General features: G+C 38.4%; 1 pseudogene; it reads left to right on the forward strand.

Annotated features, from left to right (window-relative positions):
* The window catches only part of LOC118906710, a 36,399-nt pseudogene extending 26,369 nt beyond the window's left edge, over positions 1–10,030 (forward strand).
* The last annotated feature ends 574 nt before the right edge of the window (positions 10,031–10,604 follow it).

Consider the following 10,604-nt stretch of genomic DNA (forward strand, 5'->3'; position numbering starts at 1 on the left):
ATTCACACATAACTTACACGCGCTGGAGTGTCCTTAATTTAAGCAGAGGGAAAAGATGATCATATCTGCATTTTAAAAGTTGATGGCAGTGTGGCGTGTGAAATTGGAAACAAACAAAACTAGCTTTGGGGAAGCTACGGATAACGACCCATTTGTGCCTGCGGTTGCGGGGGTGGAACTGAGGGATGAAGGATGAAAGACATCTAGGAAGTCTGTCACCCAATTTCAGGACGTACGGGGCTCCTGCCACCAGCAGTATTTGTAGAGGAACGCACGCGTGTGGGCGTGAGGCGGGGGTGGGAGCCAGTGGGCAGAGAAAGAACTGCAAAGGCAACTCAGGAAACTGACTTGGCTTTCACACGCCCCACTCTGACCACAGCTGCTCCATCACCTCGCCTCCTCTCCGACTTCAGCCCACCCACCGCTCCCCTTTTGGTCTCCACCCTCACCATTCCCCCAAACTGCTTTTGCCAAGGTCATCAAAGACCTCCCCAATCATTCCTCATTTTCTGCACCATTTGACACCACTGCAATCTCCCTCTTTGAGATATTTTGTTTCCTTAGCTACCACAACGCCTACTCTTCTTGTTTCTCCCCTGTTTCTCTGGCTGCTTTTTCTAATTCTTTGTAAGCTTCCTTTTCTCTCCCTAGGGTTTATCCTAGGCCTCTTTCTTCTTTTCTTCTGTTTATTTTTTTCCAGCTTTATTTTTTTTTAATAGATCTTTACTGGAGTATAATTGCTTCACAATACTGTGTTAGTTTCTCTTGTACACCAAAGTGAATCGGCCATATGCATACATATGTCCCCATATCCCCTCCCTCTTGAGCCTCCCTCCCACCCTCCCCATCCCACCCCTCTAGGTGGTCACAAAGCACGGAGCTGATCTCCCTGTGCTATGCTGCTGCTTCCCACTAGCTAGCTATTTTACATTTGGTTGAGATATAATTGACATATGTGTAAGTTTAAAGTGTACAGTGTGATGATTTGATACACATATATACATATTGTGAAATGATGACCACAACAAGGTTAGTTAATACCTCGATCACCTCACATAGTTACCATTTTTTTTGTGTGTGTTGAGAACATTTAAGACCTACTCTCTTAATACAATACAGTGTTGTTAACTATGGGCACCATGCTGTATATTACATCCCCAGAATTCACTCATCTCATAACTGGAAGTTTGTACACTTTGACCAACACCTCCCCATTTCCTCCACCTGCAGTCCCTGGTAACCACCACTCTACTCTCTGTTTCTGTGAGTTCAACTCTTTAGATTCCACATATAAATGAAATTGTACGATATTTGTCTTTCTCTGTCTGACTTAATTCGTTTAACATAATGCTCTCAAGGTTCATCCACGTTGTCACAAATAGCAGGGTTTCCTTCTTTTTTGTCTGAATAATATTCCATTGTATATATACATGCCATGTTTTCTTTATCCATTCATCTGTCAATAGACACTTGGGTTGTTTCCATTCTTGGCTATTGTGAATAGTGCTGCAATGAACATGGGAGAGCAGTTATCTCTTTGACATCCTATTTTTGTTTCCTTCGCTTGTATATCCAGAAGCAAGATTGCTGTATCTTATGATAGTTCTATTTTTAATTTTTTTGAGAAACCTCCGTACTGTTTTCCATAGTGACTGCACCAATTTACATTCCCACCAAGAGTGCACAAGGGTGTCCTTTTCTCCACATCCTCACCACCACTTGTTATATCTTGTCTTTTTATATATATATAAAATATCCATTCTAACAGGCATGAGGTGATATCTCATTGTGGGTTTGATTGGCATTTCCCAGTGATTAGTGATGTTGAGCATCTTTTCATGTGCCTTCTGGCCATTTGAATGTCTTCTTTGGAAAAATGTCTACTCAGTTCCTCTGCCCATTTTTTTAATCAGATTGTTTGGAGTTTTGCTATTGAATTGTATGAGTTCTTTATATATTTGGGATACTAACCCCTTACCAGATAGATGGTTTGCAGATATTTTCCATTCCATAGTTTGCTTTTTCATTTTCTTGATTGTTTCTTTTGTGGTGCAGAAGTTTTTAGTTTGATGCAGTCCCCCTTACTAATTGTTGCTTTTGTCACTTTGCTTTTGGTGTCATATCCAATAAATCATTGCCAAGATCCATGTCAAAGAGTTTTTTCTGTATGTTTTCTTCCAGGAGTTTTACAACATCATGTCTAATGTTTAAGTTTTTTATCCATTTTAAGTTAATTTACATGAGTGGTGTAAAATAGAGATCCAGTTTCTTTGTTTTGCATGTGTTATCTAATTTTCCGAGCACCATTTATTGAAGAGACTGTCCTTTCCCCATTGATTATTCTTGGCTCTCTTGTCAAATATTAGTTGACCACATATGCAAGGGTTTACTTCTGGGTTTTTGATTCTGTTCCGTTAGTCTACGTGTCTGTTTAATGCTAGTACCATACCGTTTCGATTATTACAGCTTTGTAATATAGTTTGAAATCAGACAGTGTAAGGTCACCACCACTGTTCTTGTTCAAGACTGTTTTGGCTATTCGGGGTCTTTTGTGGTTCCATACAAATTTTAGGATTTTTTTTTTCTATTTCTGTGAAAAGTATCCTTGAAATTTTAATAAGAATTGCCTTGAATCTATACTTGGCTTTGTGTAGTATGGACATTTAAACAACATTCATTTTTCTGATCCATGAACATGAAATATCTTTCCATTTATTTGTTTCTTCTTTTATTTCTTTCATCAAAGTCTTACAGTTTTCAGCATACAGATTATTCACCTACTTCATTAAATTTATCCCTAAGTATTTTTATTGGTTTTGATGACATTGTAAATGAGATTGTTTTCTTTATTTCTTTTTCAGCTAATTTGTTATTAGTATATAGAAACACAACTGATATTTGTATGTTGATTTTGTATCCTGCAAATTTACTGAATTGGTTTATTAGTTCTTCTAGTTTTTGGTGGAGTTTTTAGGATTTTCTACATATAAGATTATAGCATCTGCAAACAGGGACAATTTTACTTCTTCCTTTCCAATTTGGATACCTTTTATTTCCTTTTCTTACCTAATTGTTTGGGTTAGGACTTTTAGTACTATGTTGAATAGGAGTAGTAAGAGTGAGCATAGTTGTCTTGTTCCTGATCTCAGAGGAAATTTTTTTAACCTTTCACCAGTGAGTATGATGTTCACTGTGGGCTTATCATATGTGGCCTTTATTATGTTGAGGTATGTTCCTTCTATACCCAATTAGTTAAGAACTTTTTTATGAAGGAATGTTGAATTTTGTCAAATGTTTTTTCTGTATCTGTTGAGGTGATCATATGTTTTTATCTTTCATTCTATTAATGTGGTGTATCACATTGAATGATTTGTGTATGTGGAATCATCCTTGCATCCCAGGGATAAATCTCACTTGATCATTGTGTATGATCCTTTTAATGTTCATTGGATTCTATTTGTTAATATTTTGTTGAAAATTTTTGCATCTGTATTCATTAGGTTATTGGCCTGTAGTTTTATTTTCTTGCAGTGTCTTTGGCTTTGGTATCAGGGTAATGCTGGCCTTGCAAGGTGAGTTTGGGAGTGTCCCCTCCTCTTCTATTTTTTGGAAGAGTTTTAGGAGGATTGGTATTAATTCTTTAAATATTTGGTAGAATTCACCAGTGAAACCATATGGTCCTAGATTTTCTTTTTTGGGAAGTTTTTGATTATGGATTCAATCTCCTTACTCATTATTAGTCTGTTCAGGTTTTCTATTTCTTTATGACTCAGTCTTAGTAGGTTGTATGTTTCTAGGAATTTATCCATTCCTTCAAGGCTCTCCAATTTGTTGGTGTTCATAGTAGTCTCTTACAATCCTTTGTATTTCTGTGGTATCTATGTAACGTCTCCTCTTTCATTTCTGATGTTATTTATTTAAGTCCTCTCTTTTGTCTTAGTCTAGCTTAAAGCTTTGTCAATTTTGTTTATCTTTTTAAACAACCAGCTCTTCGTTTCACTGATCTATTATCTTTCTGGTCTCTATATCATTATTTCTGCTCTGATTTTGTTATATGCTTCCTTCTGCTAACTTAGTTAATTCTTCTTTTCCTACTTCCTTGAGTTAGGTTGTTCACTTGAGATCTTTTTTCCCTTAATGTAGGCATTTACCACAATAGACTTCCCTCCTAGAACTGCTTTTGCTGAATCCCATAAGTTTTGGTGTGTTGTGTTTCCATTTTCATTTGTTTTGAGATTTTTTAAATTTCTTTTTTGATTGCTTCTTTGATCCATTGATTGATCAGAAGTGTGTTGTTTAATTTCCCCACATTTGTGAATTTTCCAGTTTTCCTCCTGTTATTGATTTCTAGTTTCATACCATTATGGTGAGAAAAAATACTTGGTATAATCTCAATTTTTAAAAATTTCTTAAGACTTGTTTTGTGATCTATCCTTGAGAATGTTCTGTGTGCACTTGAGAAGAATGTGTTTTGCTGCTGTTGGTGGAATGTTCTGTGTATGTATGTTAGGTTCATTTGCTATAAAGTATAATTCAGATCCAGCATTTCCATGTTGATTTTCTGTCTGAGTGATCCATCCGTTGTTGAAAGTAACGTATTCAAGTCCCCTACTATTGCATTGTTTTCTATTTCTTCCTTCAATCTTTTAGTATTTGTTTTATATATTTAGATGCTCCAATGTTGGATTCACATATATTTGCAATTATTATATCCTCTTGATGAATTGACCCCTTCAGAAATGAAACTTCAGATTACTTCACCAAGTAAAAATTCCCAGCTAGCTTAGGTACTGGTTGAGGGCCCAGGAACCATGGAATTATTAGTAGAATAAAATGAAATTATTATTATCAACTACAGCCTTGCAGTCAGTAATAGAAATGAAGACTATAGCAGTGAGGCATATTTTTCTTGCTTGTTTTTATGACTTTGCATATTTTGAATATTTTTGCCATCCTCCTCCTTTTCTATATTACTTGGTATAAAGAAATTTCATGGTTGTTGCAGTTTAGTCTTTGCATTATAGCATACTCAGGTGGGCTTGTAAATGAGCTAGGAAAGCAGTTAGTTAATAACACACAGAGGGACTTCCCTGGTGGTCTGATGGTTAAGACTCGGAGCTTCCACCACAGGGGCACAGGTTCAATCCTGTTCGGGGAACTAAGATCCTGCATGACGTGCTGCATGGCCAAAAAAAAACAAAAACAAAAAACAAGCAAACCAAAAAACTCCCAGAGGTGGATAGATATGTAACTGGTGGGATTTTATACCTTTCTTTCTTGGATATAGGTGATGTCTTAGTCTGCTCGGGTTGCCATAACAAAAGACCACAGACTGGGTGGTTTAAGCAACAAATAGTTACTTTCTCACAGCTCTGAAGGCTAGAAGCCCATTATCAAGGTACAGGAACACTTGGTTTCTGGTGAGGGCTCTCCTTCTGGTTTGTAGGTGGCTGCCTTTCACTATGTCCTCACATGGCCTTTCCCCAGTGCATGCATCAGGGGATAGAGGGAGACCTTCCTCTTGTTATAAGGCTGCCAGTCCTATTGGATTAGGGCCCCACTCTTAGGACTTCACTTAACTTTAACTACCTCCTAAAGACCCTGTCTCCAAATACAGTCACACTGGGGGTTAGTGTTCTTACATGAATTTTGAGGGGGACACAATTCAGTTCATAGCCAATGAGAACATTTTCATTTGGACCAGGAACATCTTGTTGGGAAGAAGTTGTTGTCATTATGGGGAAGTTTAAATAAAATCAAAGAATGCGTACAGACAATGCCTCTTATAAACATAGATGTAAAATTCTAAACGAAAAAATAAGTAAATCAAGTCCAAGTCATATAAAAATAATTCATCGCTAACCAGTTGGGTTTATTCTAAGAACACAGGTTGTTTTAACATTCGAGAAGTAGTGACTACAATTCGTTTCTTTATTTTAATAAAGAAAAAATCATATATGGTCATAAAAAAGATAGACAGTAATGCATTCGATAAAACTCACCATCCAAGGTCAATACTTTTTGCAAACTATTAAGAGACAGGAACTTCCTTAATCTAAATAAAGAGTACCAAAAACCCTATAGTAAGCATTGTACTTCATGGTAAAGCAAAAGCTTTCCCTCTGAGTTGGGAACCAGACAAGGTTCTCAATCTTACCACTCTTACCACTTTAAACTTAACACTGTAATGTGTCCTAGCCAGCACAGTAAGGCAATAAACAAGCAAACAAACAAATAAATGAAATAAAGAAGAGGCATAATGATTGGAATAAAAAAATAAGTGTTCTTTGCAGATGACATAATTATGCATGTCAAATCCAAAATAAGACAAAAACTTTTAGAATTTAGCAATATCATCAGGTACCCAAATGTATTCCTTCATACCTGCAGTAAACAATTAGAAAATATAATTTGAAATGATTTAATTCAAAATAACATCAAATATATGATATTTTAAAGAATAAATCAAATGAAAACTGTGTAAAAACCATTGCACCAAAAACTAAAAAACGTTATTGAGACCTAAATACATGGAAGGGACATAACATATTAATGAGTTAAAGACTTGGATTAATTGATTTAAGACTTGGAACTCATATTAATGGGTTAAAGTTAAGGAAGTCAGTTCTCCCCAAATAGTTATGGATTTAATAAAATCCCATTAAAAAATGCTAACAGGTTTCTTTTGTATAAAAACTTACAAGACAGTTCTAATTTTATTTGAAAATGCAAAGGGCCAAGAATACTGAAAAAAATGTTGAAGGGAAAAAACAGGGGGACTTACTCTAGGGGATAAAAAGATTTATTATAAAGCTACAGTAATTAAGGGAGTGTTGTTTTTCTGCAAGGATAGCCAAATACACCAGAGGACAGAATCTACAATCAGGAAAGGAATCTACAATCAGTGCTACACTTACATGGATGATTGATTTATGAAAAGGTCACACAGCTGAGCAGGGTGGGAAAATGACCCGTTCAATAAAAGGTTTTGGGACAACTGAACATCCAAACATACAAAATAAATCCTGACCCCTACATCACAATATACACATAAATCAATTCTAGGTGAATTTTAGATATAAATGTGAAAGGAAAATATAATACAAATTTATAGCATGACATAAAGAAAGGCTTCATCAACAGGGACCATAATACTTATAAAGGAAAAGTTGAATAAGTGGAACTGCATTTAAAATAAGAAATTTTATTCACCAAATTCACCACTGTGAGTTTAAAAACAAAGCAGAAAGTAGGAGCATATGTGTAACAATGGACTTTAATTTAGAATATATATTTTTTAAACTTCTACCAAAAAAAAGGAAAAACAGCCCAGAAGAAAAACGGAGATGGGCACTTGAATAGGCACTCCATAAGAGAGGCTACCCAAATGGCCAAAAGACACATGAAAGTGTTGAACACCATCAGTAAAGAGGAAAATGCAAATTACAACAACAATACACTGTACATTACACACATATACATCAGAAGGGCTAATTTTTTAAATTTTTATTTATTTATTTTATTTTTGGCTGTACTGGGTTTTCGTTGCTGCGCACGGGCTTTCTCTAGTTGTGGCGAGCGGGGGCTACTCTTTGTTGTGGTGCGTGGGCTTCTCACTGAGGCGGCTTCTCTTTGTTGCGGAGCGCGGGCTCTAGGCGCGCAGGCTTCAGGAGTTGTGACTCGCAGGCTCTAGGCGCGCAGGCTCAGTTGTTGTGGTGCACGGGCTTAGTTGCTCCACGGCATGTGGGATCTTCCCGGACGAGGGCTCAAACTCGTGTCCCCTGCATTGGCAGGCGGATTCTTAACCACTCCACCACCAGGGAAGCCCTGGAAGGTGAAGTCTTAACCCCTGGACCACCAAGGAAATTCCCAAACCCTTAGGATTTTGGAGCAAAGCCCTGGCATCCTCTGCAGACAACAGCTCTCCTTTTGAGAAATAGCTTTTCGTTTGCTACTGGGCCTTCGTAAAGGTTGAACAATTAACCATGGGCCATCAAGTTATTGTGTGACCCTGTGCTACCCATCATGTACTGTGGGTGTTGTCTGACCCACCAAGCCATAAAGTCGGGGGTTCACAGAAGCACCCCACCATCAAGTGGAGGTGGAATATACAAGATTCAGCTCAAGTGGGCCCTGCAGGCACAAGTAAGTTACATGAAGCAGTGGCCCAAATGCCCATGGTCTCTACTCCTGCTCTCCCAGCCTGTGCCTATGAGGAGTGAGGATTTCCCTACAATCAGTTGACAGAGAGAGAGAGAGAACTTGGATCAGGTTTATAGATGGTTCTGCACAATATCCAGAAACCACCCAGAAGTGGACAGCTGCATTCTGGAAGCCCTTTCCAGGACATCCCTAAGGGACAATTTTGAAGGGAAATCTGCCTGGTGGACAGAACTTTGAGCAGTGCACCTGGTTGTTCATTTTTCTTGGAAGGAGAAACGGCTAGGTGTGCAATTGTACATTCTGAGCTGAATTGTATGTATTCATGGGCTGTGGCCAGTGGTTTGACTGGATGGTCAGGGACTTGTAAGGAACATGATTGGAAAATTGGTGGCAAGGAGGTTTAAAGGAATGTGAGGAGACCTCTGTGAATGAATGAAAAACATGAAGATATTTATGTCCTATGTGACTATTTATCAAAGGGTGACCTCTGCAGAGGAGGATTTTAATAATCAAGCAGACAGGATGACCCCTTCTGTGGATACCAGTCAGTTTCTTCCCCCAGCCATTTCTGCCATCCACCAATTGGCTCATCAACAAAGTGGCCCTGGTGGCAGGGATGGGAGTTATATAAGCAGCCAGCAAAATGGACTTATACTCACCAAGGCCAACTTGGCTACAGCCAATGATGAGTGCCGAGTCCGCCAGCAGCAGAAACCAAGACTGAGCCCCCAGATGGCACCATTCCCAGGGGTGATCAGCCTGGTGGCAGGTTGATTACATTGGTCCACTTCCATCATGGAAAGCGCAGTGTTTTGTTCTTACTGGAATAGACGCTTACTTGGTATACAGATTTGCTTTCCCTGCACGCAGTGCTTCTGCCAAAACTACCTTCTGTGGGCTTCCACAGTGCCTTACCCACTGTCATTGCCTCTGATCAAGGAACTCCAGCGCAAATGAAGTGCAGCAGTGTGCCCATGCTCAGGGAATTCATTGGTCTTAAGATGTTTCTCACCATCCTGAAGCAGCTGTCTCCATAGAACAGCGAGATGGCCTTTTGAAGACTCAGCTATCATGTCAGCTAGGTGGCAATACCTTGCAGGGTTGGGGCAGGGTTCTCCAGGAGGCTGACCTTGTCCTGAGTCAGCATTCAATAGATGATGTTCTTTCTGTCCTAGCCAGGATTCACAGGTCCAGGAATCAAGGGGTGGAAATGGGAGTAGAACCACTTACTATTACCCCTAATGATATAGTGGCAACATTTTTGCTTCCTGTTCCCATGACTTCATGCTCTGCTGGCCTATAGGTCTTACTCTAAAGGGAGAAATGCTTCCACCAAAAGATGCAACAATGATTCCATTGAACTGGAAGATAAGATTGCCACCCAGCCAGTCTTGCCTCTAAATCAATAGACAGAGTAAAGAGATACTGTGCTGTCTGGGGCAATGGATCCTACGTCCCAAGGGGGAAGTGGATTGCTATTCCACAAGGGAGTAAGAAAGAGTACGCCTAGAGTATTGGTGAGCCCTTATTACTACTGTGCCCTGGAATTAAAGTCAATGGAAAACTACAGCAACCCAATACACGCAGGAATACTAACGGCACAGACCCTTCAGGAAAAAATGTTTGTTTTACCCAACGAGGCAAAAAGCCACAACCAACCGAGGTGCTTGTTGAGGACAAAGGAAATATGGACTACGTTGTGGGAGAAACCCTCGCACATTGCTTGTAGGAACGTAAATGGTTCAGCAGCCTTAAGAGACAGTTTGGCAGTTCCTTAAAATGCTAAATATAGAATTATCAAATGACCCAGCAATTTCACCCCTAGCTATACACTCAAAAGCATTGAAATCATATGTTCCCCATACACACAAAAAAACTTCTACACAAATGCTCATGGCAGCACTATTCATAATAGCCAAAAGGTGGAAACAATCCAAATGTCCATCAGCTAATGGATAAATAAAATATGGTATATCTATACAGTGAAGTTTATTATTTGGCAATAAACAGGAATGAATTATTGGTACATGTTACAACATGGGTGAACCTTTAAAATATTATGCAAAGTGAAAGAAATCAGTCATGAAAGACCATATATTGTATGATTCTATTTATATGGAAAGTCAAGAATAGACAAATCTATAGAGACAGAAATTAGATTAGTTATTGCTCATGCCAGAAACTCCCTATATTTTCATCATGGTAGTGATTCCATGACTGTATATGTTTGTCAAAACTTAAAAAACTTAATACTACAAAATGTAAATTTTATACTATGTAAATTATCCTTAGTAAACCTGAGTTTTTAAAAGAGACAGTGACTTTACCATACCATATTCCAGTCCACTCACGTAACAATTATAAGTATTGATAGATACTCCCTATTTTACAGATAAGGAAACTAAGGCTCAGAGATAATGAATAGTTTGCTTAAGGTCACA

This window comes from Balaenoptera musculus, chromosome 14 (genome assembly GCF_009873245.2).
Source record: "Balaenoptera musculus isolate JJ_BM4_2016_0621 chromosome 14, mBalMus1.pri.v3, whole genome shotgun sequence".
NCBI classification, from domain to species: domain Eukaryota; kingdom Metazoa; phylum Chordata; class Mammalia; order Artiodactyla; family Balaenopteridae; genus Balaenoptera; species Balaenoptera musculus.